At 45.8% G+C, this 26,660-nt stretch overlaps 1 long non-coding RNA gene and 1 pseudogene across 1 annotated transcript; one reads left to right on the forward strand and one right to left on the reverse strand.

The window, feature by feature from the left end:
- Positions 1-2,479: 2,479 nt before the first annotated feature.
- LOC121166707 lies at positions 2,480-4,894 on the forward strand. The gene is made up of 3 exons (XR_005885463.1): positions 2,480-2,617; positions 3,770-3,945; positions 4,644-4,894. It is a non-coding gene; the product is annotated as an uncharacterized LOC121166707 (long non-coding RNA).
- A 4,523-nt stretch (positions 4,895-9,417) lies between these two features.
- LOC121164888 lies at positions 9,418-10,007 on the reverse strand (annotated as a pseudogene).
- Between the last annotated feature and the right edge of the window lie 16,653 nt (positions 10,008-26,660).

Below are 26,660 nucleotides of genomic sequence, written 5' to 3' on the forward strand. Positions count from 1 at the left end.
CCCTTCCTGCCTTCCTCACTCCTTACTTTCATTTTACAAATGGGTAAAAAATACAAGAGTCCAGTCAAAGCTCCCAAAACAGATTCCCCTCAGAAAGGTTCCCCCGATCTTGGATGGCAATCGCCAAAGTGCACAAAAGTCAGACCTCAGATTTCTTCCCGTGCAGCCAAGCCAACTCCAAGCCTGCCTGAATCCAGACCCTGTGTGTGCATTTTCCTCTCCCTTGCACTGTTTTATGAAACCAAGCTAGCAAGGGTTCGAATGGTAGTCTCTTAAAAGAGGGTGTGCCATAACTGGGTCACTAACCGTGTGACTAATCACAGTTGTCTGTAACTACAGTGACTGAGACTTCAACCTGACTTGGTCATTTATTTGTAAACCACAAGCTGACACAGCCATCTGCAAGGCTGCTGGCTCTCCGGTAGCACACTGCTCTGCCCGGTCCAGTCCTTGCCTGCAGGAGGAGTGGGAGCAGCCTGCGGTCAGAGCCTTCTATCCTTTGGAGCAATCAGATTGTAGCAGATTGCTTCAAATCCCCCTGTCTGTAAGTGTGAGCAGGCCACTGCAGAAGACAGCCCCAGCAAAGCTTGCAGGCCTGCTCTCTGTCCTAAGTTCCACTGGACCACTTCAAGTCCAAAACAGAAAAGGAATGGATTTAAAATTGATTTGTGTTCAGGGACTGTTGTCTTATTCCACTCTGGGGCTCATCCCTCACTCACTCACGGCACTAAAACTTGATAAAGTACACAAAGCCTTCCCCAATGCTGAAGGCATTGAAGGAAGTTTCAGGCCGGGATGGGGTGGGGTGTGCGGTGTGCGGTGTGCGGTGTGCAACCTTGGTCCAAGGATTCCAGAAGGTTATCCTAAGTGAGAAGCACCTAAGACTGGCTGCCGGAAGGTCCTTTCCAGGGCCAGGAGCTGCCTGAAGTAGCAATTGACCATCTTCTTCCTTCCTTTTCTGCTGCTGCTGTCATCATTTTTGCAGGCCTACAGTGCTTAAAAAAAAATCCTTGAAGGGCAGAAGGCTTATTTGTAAAGGAAGAAAGTGGTGGTAGAAGCTGTGAAAATCTTCCCCAGGGTACCTCTGGAGGACTACTTCTCCCTGCGTGTTCTGAGGACTAAACTGTCTCTCTTTCCACCTCTTTTCCTAACCGTGTTTCGCGGCCCCTCTCTGTCTTTCCCTCCAGTAAAATCCTTCCCTCCCCCCACCCCCCAGGTCTTATCACCTAAGCTCAAAATATCGCGGCTGCCTTTGTTGAGGAAAGGACAGAGAGAAGCAACAAATGGGAAGGAAACAGGTAGCGTTTGTGAAATCCCAAACCGGACTGGTAAGAACAACATCATCAATTACATCCCTCGAGCCGTCTCCGGTCTGTCGCTGCGTAGTACTCTCCCTGCACGGGCGACACTGTTGTCCCGGAGCGCTGGTGTTGGGGTCGGGAGGGCTTTCAGATGTGCCCGCGGGGCCCAGCCCCACGGAGCTGCCCGGCGCGCAGCCCCGAAGGACGCGCCAGCTGCAGGGGACGCCGTCCCCCAAGCCGGCCGGAGCACAGGCTCGCCATTGTTCCCTGGGACCCTCGCGGGGACACCCTGTGCAGGCCAGGGCTCTGCGGTCCCAGCCGGGCCAGGCCGAGGCAGAGGAGGCGAGGCGAGCCGGGGAGGGCGGGGAGGGTGCGTGTTGCGCCTCCCAAGTCTGGTGTGCGCAAGGCTCGCGGACTTCGTGGGCGGCGTGGCGAGGCCCAGGGCGGGGGGTGGGGTACCAAGTGTGACATCTGCGCGGGGACAGGTGGGGACGCCGTCACACTCAGGATGCCCATCTGGACCGCCTTTCCTACGGTGCCAGAAGCTAGGCAAGGAGAAGTCAAGGTTAAAAGCTGAGGCGGGGCTCTGCGGGGGCACTCAGGGGGCGGACTCCCCAAGTCTTTGGCGCCTCGGGGCGTGCCCCGCGCTGGGCCGTGGGCCCCACCTTGTTCTTTGTCTTTTGTCCCCCAGCTGATGGGCTGTGGGCACCCCCCCCAACCTCCAGCCCCAGTAGTGTTCTTGTTGTCAGGATTACAGGCCCCTCCGCCCAGTTGGGAAACAGTGATTCTCGTCCCCCCACCCCCACCCTCCGGTCCCCGTCCCCACTTGTTTTTGTTTGGTTTTGCTGGCAACAAGTCAGCCACTAGTCGCAAGGTGGGCAGAGCCGTCGGTCCACATGCAAATTTGTTTGTGTGCCAGATCGGCTTACTGTTCCGTCCTTCCAGCCACCTCAACCAGCACCGCAGAGACAATGAGACTCGGGCTGTAGAGACCGAAAGTGGTTCATCCCGCAGATGTCTGCTGAAGCCTGTTCCATGGACGACTGTGTAAAGTGTGTGTGTGTGTGTGTGTGTGTGTGTGTGTGTGTGTGTGTGTGTGTAAGAGAGAGCGCGCACAACCCAGCCAACAGCCTCACATTTGTTCTTCGGCAATTTGTCTTCAAGATGCCTTTTTTTTTTTTTTTTTGTACTGATGAAAGGTCAATTCTCAGACTCAGAAACAAGCCACCTTGTCCGGCAAGCCTAGAAATGAATGGGAGAGCTGAGGTTTCTCCCGGGGTAGAGCAAAGGGAACTCCAAATCAAGCTGACTTGTGTGTGAGTCAGGCCCTGGAGAAAATTGTGGGCAGAGGAAATGTGGTGGTGGTGGGGGGTGGTTTCCTGGATTTCTGTTGCAGGAAGAAACCACCGGTGGGAGGGAGGGCAGTTAGGGGAAGGGGCGAGGGAGGGGCGGGGAGGCGCGGGAGGGCAGGGAGGGGAGCGAGGGGAGGGGCGGGGTGGCTCGGTCGGAAGCCCGGGCTTTCTTTGTTTGGTTTGTGTGGGCAGCGGCTGGGCCCTGTGAGTTACTAAGTGTTGTGCGCGGCGCGGTCAGCTGCCCGGCGAGGTACCAGCTGGCACCTGTGCGGGAAAGGCAGCGAGCATTAGCAGCATCATTATTTAGCATTAGAGCATTACGGGGATAATTAGAAAAGCAGAGGACAGAGGGAACAAAACCCCCAGACCCTTGGCTTATCCGACTCCGAGCTTCCAAGTGTAATTTGCAGCCGCGTTAGAGGGCCCTGGTCTCCCACAGCTGTTAGTCGGTGACTTTACAGGGGACCCTCGGGAGGTGTGACAGCTGGAGCCAGGGTCCCAGACCGCGGGGTCTCTTTTCCAACTCTCATCCTGGCTCAGGGGCCAAATGAGGGTCAGAGATAAGATGTCAGAGGTCACCAGACAAACCTTTTCTAATATCCAGTTCCCTTCTACGTGAAACAGCAGAATTACCCTTTTTATTTGGAATTAAATGGGTCACATAAAGGAGAGCAGGTATTTTAGTCTTCTAATAATAGGTTCCACAGATAACAATTGTTGAACTCTTTGTACAAGGTTACTTCAAAGAGTATGTCGAAAAGGAAGGATCAGAGAAGTTTATTTTGGTGCACAAGAGTTTTGAAATCCACACCTTGTTTTCTTCAATGGTATACATTTTTTCACCAACTCTTTGAACATTCCTTGTTCTGCATGAATTTCAAAATGTCTGCACCAAAATAGACTCAACTTTTGGTTCTTTTTTTGCCATGAACTTTTGGAAGGACCCTTGTGTGTGTGTGTGTGTGTGTGTGTCATACATGGTGGACAGACCTGACTGGATCCTCTCCTGCGCCGGCGTAGTAAGGAGGGTACGATTAGTCCCGCAGCCAAGGCTTGGCCACATCTGGAAGTGCATGCACAGCTGCTGTGTATTCTGCTCCGTGCTTTTCTTTTCAGGTCCAGACGACACTCAAACTATTGCACTTCAGGTGCCCAACAGGGTAAGGCAAGACTGGATGCCGCCCCACTGCCTGGAGCCTGAGGAGACGTCACAAACCAACTAGAGAGCAAGCTCTCCAAAGACATTTTCCCTATACACATCCTCACTCGGGTCAGAAGTGAATCTAACAGAAGTGAGGATTGCTGCGGCAGGTGTATGGGCTGACAGTCAACATCCCACCTGGGATGCCCCCATCCTGGGTTTGAGTTCCAGCTCTGTTCTCAATGCTGGCTTCCTGCTAAGGCAAATCCTGGGAAGGATCAGCGGATGGCTCAAGTACTTGGATCGCTGTCATCCACGTGGGAAATGGGGATCGATTTCCTGACTCCTAGCTGTGGGGGAATGAACCAGTGCATGGGAGATCTCAGTTTGTGTCTGTCTCTCTGCCATTCAAAGAAATAATAATATATTTTTAAAAATAGACAAAAATACTGTGATATCCAGTTAATAAATTATTTTCAAGAGATATCTTCTTCTCTAGATTGGTATACTAATTTAATGATTGGCATACTAATTTAAGTATTCACAAACCAGCTCAAGAAAACGTTTGCCTTTAATACATGCAATTATGCGGACAATGGAAAGGTTAGATGCATAGGATCAGAATGAGCTTCGAGTCCCACTTAGACCAGTGGGACATTTACAGTCACGGTGACTGAAATCAGGGAGGAACACAGGATTTCAGGGATATATGTTAAATTTGATACCACAGTGAATTATTAACATTAGAAGCTATTATCAGTAAAAACTACTAATGTGAACTGGGCAATGATTATGTCAAATACTGCACCAGATGCTGAACATTCCTTATCTCATTTAATCCTATGACAGAAGCCTTGACTTCCTCTCCTTCCCTACTCAAGTCTTGCCTGGAGTTAATGTCCTCTAACAGCATCACCCTGTACAGAAGAAGATTCCAACAGCTTTCTTTGGGCTGCAAGCCAGCAGCACCAGCACCAACCTATCCTCTATTTACTCCACAGCCCACATCGCATTTCTCTGCAAGTGTCATCTGCTTGGATTCTGCAGTCTTCGGGGTCTTTCTTACTCCAGGGCCTTTGCACATGTTCCTCATCTGCCTGTAGTACATAGCTGTTGCCTGGCTAATTTCTTTTTTAATCCATCCATTTAAATGTCTTTTCACCTCAGGAAGGCTTTTCTTCAAACCAATCAAAGCACAGTAGAACCTGGTCTTTTTCCTCCTATCACTCAGTACTTTGGGAAATAACTTGTTTGTTCTTTGCGTACTTGTTCACTTCCCTTGCTGAGCTGTGAGATCCAGGAAGGCAGTGAAACTCATTCAGCATCGTTCAGCAGTGTTTCCTCACAAAGCCTGATGCTTCAAGAACGTGCGGTAATAATCTGTTCAATAAATAGAGGAGCAACCCCAGAGGTGGCTACTGTTAGCCCCAGTGGATCAATAAGGAACCTGAGGTACAAGGAACCCAGAGTTATAAAGCAGCTCTGGAATGGGCTCATGACTAACTCAGACTGTTACTCTGATTGAAAACAAAAACAGAGGGCTGGCACAAAAGCTCAACTAGCTAACCCTTCACCTTCAAATGCCAGCATCCCATATGCACACCAGTTTGTGTCCCAGCTGCTCCACTTCCCATTCAGCTTCCTGCTTGTGGCCTGGGAAAGCAATGTGGAAGACCTGGAAGAAACCAATGGCTCTTGGTTTCCTATTGGCTCTGCTCTAGCCATTGTGGCCATTTGGGGAATGAGCCAGCAGAAGGAAGATCTTTGTTTCTCTGTAAATGTGCCTTGCCAATAAAAATAAATAAATCTTAAAAAAAAAAAAGAAGAAGGAAAAAGTGGAATGACTACCTCACATGATTACAGTGAGACTGAAAATTGAATTGGATCCCAGGGTAGGTATTTGGCCTAATGGATAAGACACTGCTTGGGCTGTCTGCAATTTACTTTAGAGTGCCAGGGTTCAATTCCTGGCTGGAGCTCCCCTCCTGACCCCAGCCTCCTGCTAAGGTAGATCCTGAGAAACAGCCATGGTGGCTCAAGTCTGTGGTTCCTACCACCAGCACGGAAGTACAAGATTGAGTTCCTGGTTCCTGGTTTTGGTGCCGACAGGAGGCCTTGGGACAGTGACGGGAGCATGGGGTGTGTGTGTGTGTCCATCTGCCTCTAAAATAAATAGCTTTATGTTTAGAAGTTGGATTCTATAGAAAATACAAACTTGTACAAGAAGGATGATTTGTCCAAATCCCCCACAGGTCAGTACCTTGGCTTGCATGTTTATTCCAGCCACATCAGTTAACATTCTGGACTTCAAGTGTGATTTTCCTACTAGTCCTGATTTTCTTTTTCTTTTTTCTTTTCTTTTTCTTTTTTTTTTTTTTAACAAAACAGTTGATAAGTATTCAAGCACTCAACTGTACTCTTTACAATAATATGAGCAGCCATTTCTGTCCTTACCTAAGAAAACTTGCAGAACTTTGTTTTCTTGCACAGGAGTAGGAACCAAATGCAGCCACAAATCCAGTGACCTTCTAGTTACTTCTAAATCTTTGAATAATTTATAAGCTGCCTCCCCCCTCCCCCCCTTAAACTCCAGGCAAAGGTGAAATTTAAATAAAAGAGGAATGGCTGTTTTCAAGCTTGGAGTCCCTTTCTAATCAAGGATTCTGCTGTTTCCCCAGATAATCAAGGGACAGTTTTTGTGTCACAAAGAAAGCATCCGGGGCTTTCTCTTTCCCTTGCCACGGTCCAGTGGTCCCAGCTTACATAAACCCAGAGTCCTTGTGGAGTGGTAGTTTTTGCTAGAGGCCTGAGTACTGCCAGAAGGGTAGCTTCCCTCCAGAGAATCCAGAGGCATCCTTTGCCTTCCAACAGGGACCAGAACTGGCTCTGGAGAAGCCCATGATTTGATTCACCTAGATTAAAAATCAACAAGCCCAAGAGGAGGAGCAGAGTTTTCTGAAATGTATGGGTTTCCCTGGTTTCACATGACACCACACACGGTTTAGACCTCACGTACCACAGGAGGCTCAAAAGTGTCATTTCCTGGCCCCTCCACTGGTGGTTTTCCCAGCGAGCAGGGTGTTCTGACTAACCAGAGTCGCTTGTTTTCCTTGCCACTTCACACCACTGAAAGGGGGAGGGGCAGAGGAGATGGGCAGCAGCGAAGCAGCCTGGAGTTGGTCTGGTTATCAATCATCCCAGCTGCTAGTGAGCATTTCAGCAAGCAAGCCTTACCCACACAGGCTGGCACAGGTTTGCTTGTCGACACATCACTTAAAGCACAAGGAGACATTGCTTACCTTCTCATCAGAAAGGGCTTTTTGTGGGGCAGGGGGAGAGGCTTGGTTTTTGCTTTTTTTTTTTATTGGAAAGGCAAATTTACTGAGAGAAAGATCTCCCATCTGTTGGCTCACTCCCTAATTGGCTGCCACAGCTGGAGCCAAGCCAATCCAAAGCCAAGAGCAAGAAGCCTTTTCCTGTTCTCCCACAATGGTACAGAGTCCCAAGGTTTTGCGCCATTCCTCTACTGCTTTCCAAGGCCACAAGCAGGGAGCTGCATGGGAAGTGAAGCAGCTGGGACAAGAACCCATATGGGATATTTTTAGAAAAATCAATATTAGATCCAGAAATCATTGTCCCCTGATACTGCTGTGGGGAACACAATGGTCTGAACCATGTTCTGGGACCTTCTTGCCTACGGTAGAGAAGCAGGAGACTTGACAGACATCAACAGACATGAGCACAACACACCTGTTCGACCATTTTGCCTGGTGTGTTGCGCTTTTGATGTGAATGAACTGGACTTGTGGTTCACATGTCAGTTTCTTGTGGTTTTGCTTAAGCAAGAGGCAGCCCTAAACCAAATGCCTATAGGGGCTCTAGCAATCATCTCTTGCCCTGAAAAGCCCAGGACCAGACTGGGAACTCACTCCCTTGCGAGAGACCAGCCTGACCGGCCAAGCAGCTCTTTTGAATGACGTCTCCAGCTTCTCCAATGAAACCAACCAACCAACCAACCAGCTGAAGCAAGGCCCCGGGACGTGGCAAGCCTGTTGGAACGCTCCTTTCTTCCAACAACTACATCAGATTCTTTTTAAAATGTGATTTGGGGCCCAGCGCGGTGGCGCAAGTGGTTAAGGTCCTCGCCTTGCACGCCCGGGATCCCATATGGGCGCCGGTTCTAATCCCGGTAGCCCCTCTTCCCATCCAGCTCCCTGCCTGTGGCCCGGGAAAGCAGTCGAGGACGGCCCAAAGCTTTGGGACCCTGCACCCGCGTGGGAGACCCGGAAGAGGCTCCTGACTTCGGATTGGCATAGCATTGGCCGTTGCACTCACTTAGGGAGTGAATCATCGGATGGAAGATCTTCCTCTCTGTCTCTCCTCTCTGTATATCCGCCTTTCCAATAAAAAATAAATAAATCTTAAAAAAAAATGTGATTTGCAACTATTAAATAGAAAGCTGCAATTCTGAATATAGTCTGAAGAACAGACATCTCTCAGTCAAGGTGCCTGAGTTGGTTTTTTTTTTTTCCCTCCAAGAATAAATGTTCAAGGAAGAACCTTCTCAAATGGACATAAGTATTTCCAGCCAGGCAGCATGTCTGGACTGCTAACAGCAACCTCAGGCTTACCGTTATGAGAGATACACAGCTTCGAAAATGAGGCCTCTTAGGAAGTTCAAGAATAAATGGATGGATGAAAGACGATGAGTGGGGGTAATGGGCCTTCAGCTTCCCGGGGCAGATGCTTGTTCACAGAGCACTTTTAGCTGCTGGGAAGAAAGCTGCCCAGCTACGGTGGTGTTAAGTAGCCTAGAGACAATTAGTCCGGGTTTTTGGAGAACATTCTGGTCCTGTCTAGGTTGGCACTTGCTTCAAAGCCTTCCTCATCAGCATCGAGTTACTCAGGTGATCCCTCAATTTACCTGAAGGCGTTAGCTGACTAATGTAAAAATCTAGGAGAAATGAGCTCATAACGTGATAAGTAACAAAATGCTTCAAGCCTATTAGAGGGGAAAATTGGAAAGGTTGCAGCCAATTATTAATAAGGCAGATGAACATGAGATGTGTAGAGAGTGTTTGGACTAGGAGAGGCCCATTGTTAACATGTAAATGCGAGGAGCCGGGGGGCCTCCTGGCAGCCCCAGGGACAAAGCTGGGAGGGGCCCTTGGATCTCCTACTGTAAGATTCTTTCTTTCTTTCTTTCTTTTTTAAGTGAGCCAACATGAAATCAAGATTATTTTTTTTCACATTCACAAAAATTCTTTTGTTTAACAGACACATAAGGACTGTATACATATTTATGGTCTGCCATGTGACATTTCAGTGCATCTGTACGCTGTGTAATGTTCAAAGCAGGTAAATGTGACTGTCTCCAGAAACATCTGTCCTTTTTGTGGTGAAAACATTCAAAATCTTTTCTTGTAATTTTTTTTTTAAATATACAAGAGGAGCTGGTGCCATGGCATAGCAAGTTAAGCCACCACCTGCAGTGCTGGCATCTCCTATGAATGCTGGCTCAAGTCCCATCTGCTCTTCTTCCCATTCAGCTCCCTTTTCTTTTTCTTTTTTTTCACTGTCCTAAATGCTTTATTAGATATGAAGTTTACAAACATTACTTGTGTTAGTGGTAGCATTGTAGCTGGAGGGTTTTGCGCCTTCTCCAGGCTGCACAACTGGAACCACCAATAGTGTGTAGAACTTATGGTCCTTTCCAAGGCCACAACTCTTGCAGCCTGCACATGTCGGCCCACGCATTTCCCTGTGCTAGTGGACTGACTTGGTGATCCGTGGGGTGTCAGGGTTTCTTCTGATAGCATTATGGAATGGATCAATGAAGATAGCCTCAAAAAATGTATATGTGGAATCTTCACCAACCCAGTAAGAATTCAGGACTTGCAGAGCCCAGCACATTCCTCGGCAACAGACTGAAGGCTTCGTGCAAACTAGAATTGGTTAACACCATGATGGATGGCCTTGCTGTAGGTCGTACCTTAGGCACTGGGCACCTGCAGCCACCGCAGCACACATGAATCCTATATATGATATAACCTTGCTTGGCCTTGTACCCAACTGCACACCTTGTCAGGCCGCGTGGGGCAGGGAGCCCAGTGCATGCTGGAGGCATTGCCAGCATTAGACCCGCAGCAGCAAGCGCATCAAATCCAGCTGCTTCTTCCTCCACAGCTCCTGGATGTACTCCCAGGCACCCATCCTGGTTCACCTGATGGTTGCAGCCGATGGAAAGGAAGAAGCTTATCTCCCCCAGCTCTCTTCTAATGTACCTGCAAAGGCAGCAGAAGGTGGCCCAAATGCTTGGGTGCTTGCTCCCATGTAGGAGACCCAAATGATTCTCCTGGCTTCTGGTTTAAGCCTGGAACAGCCCCACAGTTGTGGCTACTTGGAAAGTGAATCAGCATACAGAGACCTAACCTGCTCTTTCTCCTCCCACCCCAACTCCCTGTAACTTTGCTTTTTCAACTAAATAAAGTAAAATTTTTTAAATGAAAAATATACAAGAAATTGTTTTAACCTATAGTCATCCCAGTTTGCAATAAAACATCAGTACCTTTTTTCCATCTCACAAACAAGTAAAATGTTTTTTTTTTTAAGATTTTTATTTCTTTATTTGAAGAGCAAGCACTATATTAGGACAGGAAGAGATAAAGAGAGACAGAGAGAAATCTCCCATCTGTTAATTCATTCCCCAGATGGTCGTAATGTTGTTGGCTGGGCCAGGTCAAAGCCAATAGCCAGAAGCTTCTTGCTTATCTACCCTGTGAACGCAGGGAATCAAGCACTTGCATTTGAGCTGTCTGCTGCTTTCCCAGGCACATTAGCAGAGAGTTGGATGTTGGATTGGAAATGGAGCAGCAAAGACATGAACCAGTACTCAAATGAGAATGTTGGTGTCACAGGTGGCAGCTTAACTTGCTATATCACAATGTTGGACCCCTGAAATTCTGAATTTTTATTTTCAGCCCACCAATTCGAGCAAGAAGGGAAGATAAAAAAGACTGATCTTGTCTAAGTAACCAAAAGATTTGGCTTTTGCAAAAATGAAACAACCATGCTACCACTGAAGAGAGCCAGAATTAAGGAAGGAGAGCCAGGAGCCCACAGTGCAACATTGAAGGTTGCCCCTGCTCTCAGGCTTTGCAAACACAGGATTAGCACCCAGGGGTGAGGGGTTTGCACATGGCTTGTGTTCCAAGGATTCATGTGCTACAGACTTGGTTCTCAGGGTCTTGGGACTGGGGCGGGGGAACTGTAAGCGGAGGAGCAGATCACTGGAGATCTGCCCTTAAAAGTGGTTAAGGTAGTTCCAGGAGATCATTGAGTTAGTTTGTTTCTCTATGAGTAAGGCTGACCCTTCTGGTCCCTTCTTGTCATGTGATCTCTGCCCCTTAGACTAGCCTCCTGCGATTGTGATCTACAAACCATGAGGCCCTAACCTGAACTTTGACATACCAGTGCCATGCCCTTGAACCTCCAGCACTAGGAACTAAACAAACTCCTCTTCTTTGAAAACACTCAGCCCAGGCATTTTGATATAATAGCAGAAAACACACAAATACAGAAGGCCTCCTTAAATTCTACAACAGCTTCCCCCTAGTCCAGCACACAATCACAGAATGGCATATAAAATGGAGTCCTTTATTAATTATAACCAACATCTGAGGCTAGGTCAGACTGAAGCCAGGAGCCTGGAATTCAAGTTTCTCACAGGGGTGGCTGAGACCCAACCACCTAAGCCATCACCTGCTGCCTCTCAGGGGGCTGCACATTAGTAAATTAAACCTGAAATGAACCAGGAATTGACTCAGGTCTCAATATGGGATAAATGCATGTCAGGCAGTATTTTAACTCATGAGTCAAACTCCTGTTCTACATCAACTTTCTGAAGTCTCCCTATACTTGTTAGAAAGAAGCTTGAGGTGCTGGCATTGCAGCTGAGCAGGTTAAGTCACCCTAGAAATGCTGAAATCTCATGTTGCAGCACCAGTTGAAGTCTTGTCTGTTCTGCTTCTAGTCTGGCTCCCTGCTAATTAGACTGGGAAAGCAGTGGAGGACTGGCCCAGTACCTGGGCCTCTGCACCATGGGGCAGCTGGGTGGGGTTCCTGGCTCCTGGCCCATATCTGACTGCTATGGCTTGAAGTGTGAACAAGTGGATGGAAGATTTCTCTCTCTATCTGATTCTGTTTCTCAAATAAATAAATCTTAAGAAAATAAGAATTGATGAAACTGCTAAAGAAGCTTGAATCCAGCTGCTTCTTCCCAAGTGGTAATTATCATTGTTAGGATGTGAGAAATCTTTCTTCTATTGGTTCACTCCCTCAATGTTCACAACATGTAAGACTGGACCAGTCCAAAGCCAGGAGCCAGGACCTCCATGTGGGTCTCTCACATAAACAGCAGGGTTCCAGGCCCTTGGGCCATTATCTGCTGCCTTCCTCCACAAGCAGGAAGCTGAATCATAAACACAGAGAAGGGGCCGATGCTGTGGTGTAGCAAGTAAAGCTGCTACTTGCAGTACTAGCATCCCATATGGGTATTTGTTTGAGTCTAGACTACTCCACTTTTGACACAGGTCTCTGCTGATATGTCTGGAAAAACAGAGGAGAATTTTCTAAATCTTTGGGTGCCTGAACCCACATGGGAGTCCTGGAAGACGTTCCTGGGTTCAGACCAGCCCAGCTGTCGACATGGTAGCCATTAGGGAGTGAACCAGTGGATGGAAGATCTCTCTCTTTCTCTGTCTCTGCCTCTCTCCTTCTCTTTATCTCTTTCTCTGTATCTGTCTTTCAAATAAATAATTTTTAACTTTTAAATTATTATTTTCCACAATACAGTCTTATAGGCATAGAGGTTTATCCCTCCACCTTTTCTTCCTCCTGCCCATTTCAAATAAGTGAAGATAAATATTTAAAAAAATAAGGTGGGGTTAAACAGCAGTCAACTCAAACAGGCAATCTGATACAGGATGTGGCAGTTGAACCTGCTGAGGTAGGTTGTTGGCCAGGTTATTGGTTTTTATGTGGAGGTTGGGGGAGAATTCGTCCCTTTATATGCAGCAGTTGCTTAGCACACAGCACGTGAACACAAGGGAACCAGTCTCATCTCAGGCAGCTCCTGGGGAACCACCCAAACATCAAACACTGGGCAAATATACATGGAAAGTGATTTACATTTGTTTGTCTTTGTCCCGGCATGTAGGGAAGGAAATGTCCGCAAAGTAACTTCGTGCAAATTCTGCAACAGTCCTTGGACTTTAGCAAAAATCTGGCCTTCCCAAGAGAACTCCTCAGTCTACAGTCAAACCTGCCTGTTGAGCACTTCCTCCGTGAATACCAGTGACCTTAAGGGAGTGTTTCTGTGGGAACCCAGCCCAGGGGAATCCATGGGGAGAAAATTCCCACTATCGACACATACCTGAAGGAAAGCACCACTTCATATGTGCAACCAAAGCAAATGAAGATGCAGCATGACTTGAGACAGCACAGGAGAACCTAGAAAAGTTGAAACCACACAACACATTAAAAGATGTGGATGTGAAAGGAAAGAACAGGGGATGACGACTGAACGATATGGAAGGTAAGTATGTCAGTGGGTTGCAGCCACACCTGCCAGGTGAGAGCATTAAAAGGGTGAGGCAGAAATTGTGGCAGTGGGTCCAACCAGAGTTTATGATGTGTATAACCCCTGTGCAAGTGCCTAGCTTGGTTCCAGCCAGTATGCTTCCAACACAGCTTCCTGCTGATGTGCCTAGGAAGCAGTGGATGGCAACTCAAGTATTGCGGTCTGGACCATTCATGTGGGAAACCTGATGGAGTTCTAGCTCTGGACTTCAAACTGGCCAAATTCTGTCTCACAGCCATTTAGGGAGTGGACACGCAGATGAAAAATCTCTTTCTATATCCTTTGTAAAATAGATAAATAAATCTTTTTAAAAAGTTAAATGGTGGATAACAGTGAATAGAAGCAGGAAGTTCAAAAGTAATGAGCTGGAAGGCATGGGACCCTGTTATTTGCTAATTCTGGGCTTCCCTGTTTTCTTTGATCCCAAAGAGAGCAGAATAATAAAATGGTTTAAAGTCTGGGAAGGAGGCATTAAGGCACAGTTGAAGTCACTGCCTGTAATGCTGACATCCCTTTTGGGTACACTGTAAAGTCCTGGCTGTCTCACTTCCAATCCAACTTCCTGCTTATGTGCCTTGGAAACCAAAGATGATTTGAGTACATGGGCCTCTCACCCACATGCAAGACCAAGATGGAATTTGTGGCTTCTGGCTTCTGCCTGTCCCAGCCCTGGCTATTACAACTATTTGAGGAGTGAGTCGGCTAATGCACCAGCTTGATCTTTCTTTTTCTTTCTTTCTCTGCCTCTCTGTAACTCTGCCCTTCAAATAAATAATCTTTTTTTTTTTAAAGATTTATTTTTATTGGAAAGGCAGATATACAGAGAGGAGGAGATACAGAGAGGAAGATCTTCCATCTGATGATTCACTTCCCAAGCAGCCGCAACAGCGGGAGCTGAGCCGATCCAAAGCCAGAAGCTAGGAGCCTCTATCGGGTCTCCCACATGGATGCAGGATCCCAAGGCCTTGGGCTGTCCTCAACTGCTTTCCCAGGCCACAAGCAAGGAGCTGGATGGGAAGTGAGGCCTCTGGGATTAGAACTGGCACCCATATGGGATTCTGGGGTGTGTTCAAGGCGAGGACTTTAGGCATAAGGCTATCGCAACAGGCCCCAACTAAATGATCTTAACAGTAAAAACAACAGCAACAACAACACTTCAGCGTCTCAGATGGACAGATCTGTATTCAAACTCTGACTCTATCACTTGGCGGGACAAGTAATTGCACTTGTCTTTGCTTCAACTTCCCAACTCACCGCTGAAGGTGAAAATAATTACATCTGTCTCAGAGATTGGTCATGAGAATCGTAAAGGACAATGAAGGAAGAGTCCCTGATGCAGAGAAAGCATGTAGGAACCTTGGTGCTCTGTGATGTTCTTGCTTGTCCTTAATTATTTGTGCAGTGTCCCTGATCACTTACGTGCGTATAGATTATTGATAAACAGTGTTATCCTCTGGACCTCCAGAGGCAGTGCAGAATGCTCAGAGTGTCGCTTTGATCTTGAATGTGTTTACAGTCAGCAGAAATTAATTCACTGCAAGATTTGGCAGCAAGGGCTTCAGGGTCCTGCTTGAGACCTTGAGCCAAAGAAGAAAGAAGCATTTTGTGTCAAGAAGTGAATTTTAATCTTCGCCAAAGTGGGTTCTTACTCAATTGAGAGCAGTAAGCAAAACCTGAAACTTCCTGGAACAGCCACCCTTGACCATTAGGATGCGTACACTCCAGGAGAAAGGCTGTAAGAAATGGGCTTTTACAAGGACCAGAAAGAAAACATGTGGAGTAGTTCTCTAACCGCCTCAAGCACAGGCAAACCTGTCTTTATAATTTTATGTTTCTTCTTGAGGTTGAATTTTCCCAATGGTGGACCCAGTAGGGGACTCACTGTTTCAGAAGAACAAAGTGACATTCTTTGATGATAATGTATTCCATACATTATTTGCTGAATTCCTAATTAATTGTTGTTGGCCATCACCTGGCATTGCAAGAGGAGACTTAGGCCCATGAGATCATCTTCAGAGCTTTTGCAAAGCAAACTGGCTAAGAAGGCAGGCTCTGGTAATATTCATTGCAGTATTAGACAATTCTTTTTTTTTTTCTCATTTTATCACAGTCATAATTAATTTTGTGGCTCAGGTACACAAAGAGATTTAAAGCAATGTTTATAAAATGAATTAGCCTCTCCTTCATCTTATTTAGAGTTCTCCATCGTGAATAGACTCAAGCTGTAATGCAGAAGCAATTTATAGGCAAGCTCTCTAGTGTCCTTGGTTCTGTATCCTCCAGAGAATTTATTAGCTCAGTTCTTCTCCCTTGGGGCCAGAAGACAGACCCTGTGGCTGAAAGATAGCAGCTTTGTCACTTTTCTTTGAAGGGTAACTGCTCGTCAAACAGCACATTTGGGATAGTTTGGTGAGCTCAATAGTGGGACAAAGAGAAGAGCTAAATATGGCGTATCCATAGTCTTAAGCAGATTCAGTGTGACTGAGGGTGTAAATGAGGTCTCTAGTTGTGGGAGGCCTCACGGGTGGTGCTCTGCCTGGAACCGGGCTGGGGAGACCCTCTTCTGCTTCAGCCTCTGTCTCTGGCTGCCTGTTGTTGATTGAGCACAAATCATTTATTCCCTGTAGTCTTGCTTTCTCAGCAGGACAAATCATAAAGCTCTCTTTGGCTATTGTTACTTCCAAGCACTTGGATCATCTTCTACCGCTTTTCCCAGGCTATTGCAGGGAGCTGGATCAGAAGTGGAACAGCCAGGACTCGGATCAGCATGGGAAGCTGCTTCACTGTGCCAAAACGCCGGTCCCAAAATGATCTTTCTTGGCCTGCTTTACCATGGTCAGCCAAAACAAATGCTCCAAGGAACTGTGTTGTCTGATATGGTAGCTCTTGGTCATGTACGGCAGTTTACATTGAAACTTGTCCTACAGTTCCACATTTTGAGTGTTCCATGGCCATTTGTGACCAGTGCCAGCTCTACAGGACAGCATGTACATCACACTTTTCCACCATCACAGAATTTTATTTTTAATCTCCAATGTTTTGAGTGACACATAGATAAATATTTGTAGGGCACAAAGCAATGCTTTGACTAACAGATACATTGTGCAATGGTCAATATAAGGTAATTAGCGTATCTATCATGTTGAACTTTAATTAATTTCTTGATGATGCGCACAGTCTAAATCCTTTCTTGTAGCTGTTTTGACACTGCATTATTGTTAACTGCGTTCTCCTGCTGTGCCATAGTGTTCACCTACTGTGCCAAAGAACACCAGAATTTATTGCTCCTATCATTCAAAAGGATGAAATCCTGTCACTTGCAACATGGGTGAACTTCACAGATGTTATGCTAAGTGAAATAAGTCAGCCACAGAAAGAACACCACCACATGAGCTCACTAATGTGTAAAATCTTAACAAAAAGCTTATCTCAAAGACGTTTATAGTAGAACAGTGGTGACCAGAGGCTTAGAGAGTAAGGCAGAAAGGTCATGGGGAGATATTGGTTATCACAGAAATTTCTATGGGACAGCACTGTAATTAGAAGAAAAATCCTTACTAGATAACAGCCTCACTAGACGCCCCAAACTGGCTTTTTTCCTAATCTCAAACTGATAAACAATGATCTGCAATGCCAGTCTCACAGTCAGTTTGGGTAGAATTTATGCATTCCCCAGGCCTACTTAAAACCTCTCCCGGAACACTGTTGCCCACTTGTGTCTCTCTGTCTCTCCCCATCACTACCCCTGTCTGCTGAATTTCTCCACTCCACTACCTGCAATTGGTATTCAGCATCTCTGGGTGTAACAGCTCAAGGAAACAGCAGCTGGAAAAGAAAAAACTTGCTATTTTCTCTCCATTCAAATTTGCTGGGGCAAGTATATGGCACACAGCAGTTAAGATGCCCCTTGGAACGCCCAAATCCTAGATCAGCATGCCTGGGATGGAGCCCTGGTTCTGATTCCATCTCATGCACATCCTGAGACACAGCAGGGGATGGTTTCAGCAGCTGGTTTCCTAGACTGAGTAGGAACTGAGACTGAGTTCCGAGATCCTGGCTTCAGCCTGGCTCAGCCCTAGCCGTTGTAAGCATTTGTGAAGTGAACTCGTGGATGGAAAATGTCTGTCTCGTTCTCTCATTCTCTGGGTCTTTCAAACAAGGAAATACTTCAAAAAATGTTTTAATGTTTAAATGTTTAATGTATCATCGGTTATAGGATGGAATGTTATTTTAAGAGACAGAGAGAGCAAGCTCATTTCCAGGTTCATTCACCAGACGCTGGCTACAAAGCTGGGAGAACGCAACCACTTGAGCCATGACCTGCTGTCTGCCAGGGTCCACATTAAAAAGAAGCCAGAGTGAGGAGCAGGATCTGGGACTCCAATCCAGGTATTATGATGTGGGATGAGGGCATCTTAATTTGTATCAACTAGAAGGTCAAACCTTCACCCTGCTTTTCATTTTGACTTGTTCTTTCTAAATTACTTTATTGAAGATGCATTTTTTTGTTCATTTGAAAGGAAGACTGGCAGAGAAAGAGGGACAGCACTGACAGAAAAGGAAATCTTTCACCTGCTGGTTCACTTTCTAAATGCCTGCAGCAGCCAGAACACAGGAACTGCACACAGGTCACCCACGTGGGCAGAGAAGCCCATGTGCTTGTGCAATCAGCCGCGGCCTCCCAGTCACAAGTTGGAACTTGAACCAGACACTCTGACATGGGTATCCCAAGTGGCAGCTTTACCCGCTCTACCACAACACTGGCCCCAATTCAGAGATCATTTAAAATATACAGATTGAGTTGCCACACACAATTAAAAAGAAAGAAAAAGCAAAGAAATGAGCATTAATGTAAGTCTTAAGTTAACTTGCTGGCTTAGAATTGGGTTTGATCAGTCGTTTTCACTGATGTACCTACCTTTCCTTGGTCCAATCTTCAGCAGTCCACCCTGTGCTTAGGTTTCATGTTCCCTTAGTCTCCTGCAATCTGTGACATTTCCTCTGGCTTTCCTTGTCTTTCCTGACATTAGCATTTTTGAATAGTGTTAGTCACGCATTTTGTAGATTGTCTGTATGTTTGGATTTGCCTGTGCATTTTTTATTTTTTAATAAAAGGCAGAGTACAGAGAGAGGAGGAGGAGGAAGAGTGAGAGAGAAAGAGGGACATTTTCCATTTGCTGTTTTACTCCCTATGTGGCTACAACGGCCCATAGCTGGATCAGGGTGAAGCCAGGAGCCCAGAGCTTCTTCCAGGTCTCTCACATGAATGCAGAGACCCAGCACTTGGGCCATTGTCTGATCTTTTCCTGGATCATTAGCAGGCAGATGGATTAAAAGCAAAGGAGGAGGATGGGAGGAAGTCTTGAATTAGTGTCATAAGGATGCCTACATCTTAGGCAAAGATTCAAATCAGTACGCAATCATGGCAGTCCCTGTCTGCAACTTCCTTAGGATCAGAATGGGGTGAAGGAATTACTGTTGGGAAGACACTGCAGGAAATGGTACGACCTTCTCAGTGCATCATCTTCTGCTGTGTGCACATGGTGCTGGCATGTCTTATCAATAGTGACGGTAACCTTGATTGCTTGGTTAAGGTGGGTCTACCAGACTTCTGCACAGGAACATCACTAGTTCCCCCTTTTTATAGAATAAGAAAGAAAACAGGGAGAGGGGCTTGACATACTTGGAGGTGATGTAAATATCTGTTTCTCATTAAGTATCCCCTCACCAATTTCATCATCCATGGGTGACAACGTTGCCACAAGGAATGAACATTGTATTGTTCAACAATATTGGCTTCATGATAGCAATGGGGCATTAAAATGATACTAAATGTATTTGTAAGTTCTAAGATTCCCCCTTTTTTCAGAAATATTAACACATGAATGTTAACAATACAGCCAGACTCCTGACGCTGACAGTCTCCCAGGCTGCACTGGAGGCATATCCATGGGAGCACCTGGGTGCAGTAGGTGAATTAGGGCTGTGGTTCTGTGTGCGTGCATTGAAACACCAGTCTCAAGAATGAGGATGCGTGCCAAGGAAAAACTGGTTCTACTGTGTGTCATCTCTGGCTTCTAGAGTCTTCATGCATGTGAAAGAGTTTCCAGCTCCCTTGGGCAGCCAGTTCCTTGTTCTTGAAGTTAGAATTCAAATCTAATTCATGGTAAGAACCCATTTTCCCATTTGCAAATACTGAACAGCAAGGATAATGTTCCAGGAATATATTTGGGAAAGTCCAAGATAAAACATAGGGTATCCCCAACCCAATCTCTCACTTCATCCACAGCCTCAGGCTCTAGAGTTTAAGCCACCCTCATTCAACAGAAAATATTAAATGGGGAAATCCAGAAATAATTCAGAGACTTTCAACTGCATACCACTCTGAAGAATGGTATGAAATGAACTCACTCCTGCCTTTGCTCAGCAGATTCATGCTGTATATGCTGCCCACCTGGTAATCATTTAGTGCCTGTCTTTGTTATTGGACTGACTACAACATAGCAGTGTTGTTTTCATGCAAACCTAGCTTTACTTAGCAGTGGAACCAAAGCATGGCAGTAGTGTTGTTACACCTGAGATATGCCAAAGAGAAGCCGTGAACTGCTTTGAAGTAAAAGAGTAAAATGTGCTCAACTTGAAGAAACATCAGATGCTGAGGTTACTATGCTCTGCAAGGACTCTGGTAAGTATCTGGTCCACAGAATATGAAGGAGGAACCAAAAAAAGAAAATGTGCTACTTTTCTGGTTGTACCTCAAACTGCATAGTTAAGATGGAAAGGGGACTAAATTATACAGGGGTTTGTACTAGCTGCAATTTTAGAAATCCGTAGAAGTCTTGGAACTTATTCCACATAGAAGGGACACTACTATAGTCTGAGTCCTTCTCCAAGTTACTCATGAAGTAGGACTATCTTCCCAGGCTCCCCTTCTTTGCTTCCTTTCTGTCCTTTACCACTTGCTGAAGTCTGGGCTCTGCCAATAATAATGCACTGAAATCTCAAAAATGGAGCCCAGTTGCCCATTGGCTTAACACAGAGGATTAATTCAGTTCTCACCCTGCCTGAACTTTCTGGTCATGTGACTCTCTTAACCCCTACTTCTTCCTTATACTCTTTTTTTTTAAGATTTATTTTATTTTTATTGGAAAGGAGGATATACAGAGAGGAGAGACAGAGAGGAAGATCTTCCATCTAATGATTCACTCCCCAAGTGAGCCGCAACGACTGATGCTATGCCAATCTGAAGCCAAGAGCCTCTTCTGGGTCTCCCACACGGGTGCAGGGTCCCAAAGCTTTGGGCTGTCCTTGACTGCTTTCCCGGGCCATAGACAGGGAGCTGGATGGGAAGCAGGGCTGCTGGGATTAGAACTGGTGCGCATATGGGATCCTGGGCATGCAAGGCGAGGACCTTAACCACTTGTGCCATTGCGCCGGGCCCATTCTTCCTTATACTCTTAAAAAAACCAACCAACCAACCAAACAAAACTTCTCTATTGCTTTCCTTTTGATCTCTCCACCCACTTTCTCTTGTCCTTACCCATTTAGAAAATCAGTATTGGGAGCAGTTCTGTAGCTTAGGGGATAAGACATTCTTGTTCCACATGGGAGTGCCTGAGTTTGTTGTCCTGCTCCCAACACCCAGCTTCCTGGACAGGGCAGATCTGGGAGGCAGCAGTGATGGCTCAAGTAGTTGCATTCCTGTCACACACCTGGGAAACCTGGATTGCAACCCTGGCTCCTGGTGTTGGCCGCAGGTTCACCGGGGGCCTGTGGGTCCTTAGAGAGTGAATAAACAGATGGGCACTCCCTCCATCTATCTCCATATATTACAAAAAATACATGCAACGAACTCAGCAGTCCACTCATCACTTCCGCCTGACTTCCTATTAACTTTGTTGGCTCTTGGGCCAGCAATCTCTACTCTCTTGCTGATGAATACTAAATCTTTCTTTTAAGACCACATAACCTTTTTGGTCTCTAGACTCAATCCTCCAAATGGAATGCCCTGAACTCAAAATGCCCTGAACTCAAAAAGACTAGAACCAGATGCTTTCTGTCTGCTTGCACCTGCCCTTCCTTCTGGATTCCCACTTTAAAGATATGTCTGCTCAGAAACTCAAAGCAGAAATGTCAAGGTTATCTTGAATTCTTTTTTTGCCTTTATACCTCATACACATTTTTCACCAATATTCATCAAGTGTGCCTCCAAAGAACTCTCAAATCAGCAACTATCCATTATCACAGGTTTTGCTTCCAACACATATAACCTCTTGACAGTGACACTAGCTTACTAATTGGTCTCATGGCTAAAGTTCTTTCCTACTTGAAACCATCTCCCAAAACTTTCTAAAACAGAACTTTCATACTTTGTCTTGCTTGCCAAAATGCCTGTGCTGATTGCCCCTAGGGGATAAATAACTAGTTTAGCTTTCAAGACCTCAAAATCTATTCCCAATCTTGCCTTTTCAGCTTGATTTATCCTACTAACTTTGGACTTCTTGAAGCTCCCAGGATACGCCATTGAATGTAATAAATTTTACACTCTGCAATTCTTTCCCTTTCTGCTCCCTCCCATTCCTGCTCCTCAATTTTCCTTAATGAGCCCTTCCTTAGTCTTTAAGATGAAATGCAAATATCATTCTTTCTATCGAGTTTTCCATAATCATTTCTGTCAAAGTTAGTGATTGCTTCCTCTCGGTTCTCCTAGGTGCTGCTTCTAAAGATACACTGCATTATTTCATAGCTATTTAGACAAATTTCTTACACAAGACTCAAAACTCCATCATTTCAGAAACTTCATGTTGTTCAGATATCCATCTCCAAGATATTCATTGAGGATTTGTTGAATTATTGGTGTCTCACATGCCCTTGATAAAATGGATATTTATCAAACTTTGGATTATGCCTTGCCTAGTTTTAGCAATATCCCACCCAATGAGTTTTATAAGTGGCCAGTACCCAACATAAGAGCTGAAACTATGAGGTGGATACTTTCCTGGTCTTCCTGATGGAAGGCAAGCCCATTGTTAGATTCCATGTGTATGTGAGATACACATGCCCTGCACTAGGAATCAGGAGACAGTGGTACAGAGAGGTGTGGACAACAAAAAGTTCTCCCTGGCACAGTGATAATTGTAGCAAGTCAAGTCTCAACACTGCTGTTCTTATGACTCGTGACTGGGGCCAATAGTGTGAGGAGTAGGAGACAACGGTCACTTCATTGAAAAATTTTTGGATTTAATTTGGGAGTGTTATTCCTTGTCCTTTTTACCCTCCAAGAAAGTCTGAGATTCATGACTTTTTTTTCAGTTTGTTTCTTTTCTGCTTAACTCAACCACAATAAGCTTCTGCTGTGCCCACTAATACTCACAGATGGAGAGATTAGAATAGGATCTCAGATAATGAAGGAAATCTGGGATTGGTTATCAGGCCTGGTGGGACAGATGACAGAAAAAAATGTGTAGGTAACAAACTGTCGGGTGTCTTGACATGATGGCAATGTAGTTCATCTTGTTCCATGATGCTTTGAGTAGCATGTCCATTCACTCACAGCAGGCCTCAGGGGGACATTGGGTCTTTGGCGATAAAGGTATAAGGGTTGAGAGGAGTTTTAGATCGAAGGGTGGAGGGCTGTCTACTGGGGTGAGCAACTTAAAGAAAGCTCCAGTACATCTGTTCTTGTCTCAAAGCACAGCCTATAAACTTGTATTATGAAAATAAACCTTTATTCTTGGTAACACAGGAACTGACAAAGTCAAAAGAAATAGTCAGTGTTGAATCCTGCAGGCTGATAAATTCAACGGCCTCACTAGGTCTTATGTGTAAAATTTAGATCATTAAGAAAAGTAAAATGGCTACAGGTTTATGTCGCCACCCAGCAGCGACACTACCTACGAGGCACACTCCTGAGGGTCTGGGAAAAGCCGGAACCACAACCGAACCCCTTATTGCCAAAAGCGGCTGTGTTTATACACTTCTCTCCGCTGCTTTTTTCCTTGTTGATCTTAGCTTTTCTCCCTGCTTCTCTAGCCCTCTCTCTGCCACCTTTCTTCCCATTCCTCTCCTCGTAGGCCTATACTGCTTTTGTACCCCTGTCTGCTGCCCCATACTTCTTCCCATAGATCTATACTGCTTTTGCACCGCTGTCTGCTGCCCTGTTCTTCCTGTAGGTCTCATTGCCCTTGCACCCCTCTCCATTTTCTCTCCCCATACACCTAGCTTTTTTCCCTCCCGAAGATCCCAGCTTTTCCACCCCTCTCTGCTGCCCCGTTCTTCTTGTTCCATCCCTTGTTCCTCTCCTGCCCCATTTTTCTCATTCCGGCCCTCATTCTTCTCCCCATCTGGGTTCTCTTAGCTTTTAACGGCTGCTTTTATACTGCTCTCCACCAATCACTTCTCCCCATGGGTCCACTTGGCACTACCTGATAGGCCAGTAGCAATGACATAATTGCAGCGAGGGCAACCGCCTATCCCTGTGACTTCCTGTTTATCTGCTGGCTAGACCAACTCCGCCCCCCAGCCCTGGGCCAGCCACCATCTTGTGATGGCCCCTCCCAATCCCTAGAGCAGTTTCGGCACCCCACTCCCTACAGGTTTAGCCAGAGGATGCACTGGTTATCCCTAAGTCTTTCTTATAGGCCAAGAAGTTTATCTTTGCTGTTCTACAAGGCCACTTCTGTCATGTAGAAGACCCTTCCTATCTCATTTGAGCTCAGATCATCCTGATGTTCCACACTTACCTCTCTGGGATGTCTCACTAGCTCCATAATTAGAATCAGGTCCCACAATATTCAGGAAGTTCAAGTATACTACCAAACTGGAACAGAAAAGATAAAAGATAAACACACACAAACGCACCCCACATGCTAATATTACAGCATAAATCTGGAAATTAAGAAATCTGGAGATATTCTGAAAAATGGTAGGAAGTGCATATTTGTAAATAGAACTGAATTCATGTGATATAGTTATATATTTTTAAAGGCTTATTTACTTTTATTGGAAAGGCAGATTTACAGAGAGAAGGAGACATCTTCACTCTGCTGGTTCACTGTCTAAGCGGCCGCCTCTGCAAAGCTGAGCCAAAGCTGGGAACCAGGAGATTCTTCCAGGTCTTCCACACAGGTGTAGGTTCCAAAGACTTTGGGCCAACCGCATTGCTTTCACGGACCATGAGCAGGGAGCTGAATGGGAAGTGGTGCAACCAAGACACAAACTGGCATCCTTATAGGATCCCAGCACTTGCATGTGGAGGATTGGCCAATTAAGCCATCATGCAGGGCCTGATACAGGTGTATTTGTTAAGGAGTCTGGAATCATTAAACTAGCTCAGGAAGCTATGAGCAGTTTCAGCTGTTTATTCATTTTCCTTAGCTAAAATAGTAATAAATGATAGTTACTGCTGAATGAGATTGGGTTGCCAGACATTGGCTGACCAAACAAGGTTGAAGGAATTTGATGACTCAAGTGTTTGAAAGAGAAAAATGATGAAAACTGATTTTTCATGAGTGAATAATTGAGACACAGTTTCTCAAATCTTACTGTGTGCCCAGAAGGGGATTCCTAAGATCCTCTGCCTTTACCAAAGCATGGAGAAGCACATGGGCTGGGTGAGAACAGTTTTATATAGCAGCATGGCTTCCATTTTTGAAAGGGTGGGCCACTGGTTTTCTTTGCCAGTACCAATTCCTGGAGACCCTGAACAACACTGTAGCCCTCTGCTGAAACTGAATACTTTAGGAGGGTGAGCAAAGAAACAGGGCTTAAGTCAAAATCCTCTCCCAGGGGATTCAATGGAACCCTGAGTCTTCCCACTCTCCCCCGCGCCCCCAGTTACTGCTTCCTAACAAGTCACAGAGTCTTCCTGTTGACTCTCACTCAGAGGTACAGTAAAGTTGGCTGCAGTGGAAAAATCCAATGAAAACCTTCTGGCTTCCAGCAAACAGCAAATCAAAATCTGTGATATCTCCCTGGGGCCATAGCAGAGAAAGGTTCATTTACCAAAGACTTGAATGGCACATGTGCTGGCCACAAATCAGCCGGAGCCGGTTTCAGTAGCATCTGAACAAACATACTCATTGACAAAGGAATTGGAACCAATGTGGTTATAGGTAACAGATTTCATGGTGACAGAGGGGCAGATAGACCTAGTAGAAGGTGTGGCAGTGGATTATCTTAAGGGTAATAACATGGCTGCCCTCATTATTCCACATGTCTTGTTCTACCAACTCAGTCCCTGATAATTTCCATGTGACTTCAGATCTCAAAAATGCCTTTTGTCTCCATCTTTTTATTTTATTTTATTTTATTTTATTTTATTTTATTCTTATTGGAAAGTCAGATACACAGAGAGGAGAGACAGTGAGGAAGCTCTACCATCCATTGATTCACTCCCCAAGTGGCCACAACAGCCGGAGCTGAACTGATCCAAAGCCAGGAGCCAGGAATCTCCTCCAGGTCTCCCATGCAAGTGGAGGGTTCCAAGGCTTTGGGCTGTCCTTGACTGCCATCCCAGGCCACAACAGGGAGCCAGATGGGAGGCAGGGTGGCCAGGACACAAACCAGCACCCATATGGAATTCCAAGGGGTGCAAAGTGAGAACTTTAGCCACTAGGCTACCACACCAGGCCCTTGTCTCCATCTTAATAAGTAGAAAATGGGAAATGAAATATGTTTTGCTTAGCTTAGTACTGGTACCACCTCCCTGTCTTGCCAGAAGGCTATCGATAAGCTCTCTTTCCCTAAAAGTTTCTATCTCACTGGTCTACTACAGGGATAACATCATTATGACAATTGCTCAAGGAACAGGAAGTAGCAGGTGCTATATGTGACTTGGGAAGATGTATTTTGGTAAGGCAAAGGTATCAGATACTTTCTGTGAAAATAGAGGCCGCATCAGTAAGGTTTCTGGAAAGCAACAGGAGTCTAAACTTACCTCTTCAACAGAGAAGAACTAATTGTTACAGCCTGCAGCCCCCAGGAACGAAACACAATACTGAGTGAAGCTCTCTGGAGCTGGGAGGCAACATATGCCACATTTGGCATTGCTGCTCTCCACCTGTGCCAGGTAACTTGAGAGGTTACTAGCCATAAAGACAGTTCCAAAGTCTCCAACTGGAGTAGTCCATGGTAGCTTGTCCACTTGAGCCTTATGACAGTGGGCCCAAGGGTGCCCTAGCTGTGTGTAGCAGGTGTGGCTGCTGTGTGGAGCCTCTGCCAGGCCC

This window comes from Ochotona curzoniae, unplaced genomic scaffold (assembly GCF_017591425.1).
Source record: "Ochotona curzoniae isolate NIBS_2020 unplaced genomic scaffold, NIBS_Ocur_1.0 contig_1071, whole genome shotgun sequence".
Classification (NCBI taxonomy): Eukaryota; Metazoa; Chordata; class Mammalia; order Lagomorpha; family Ochotonidae; genus Ochotona; species Ochotona curzoniae.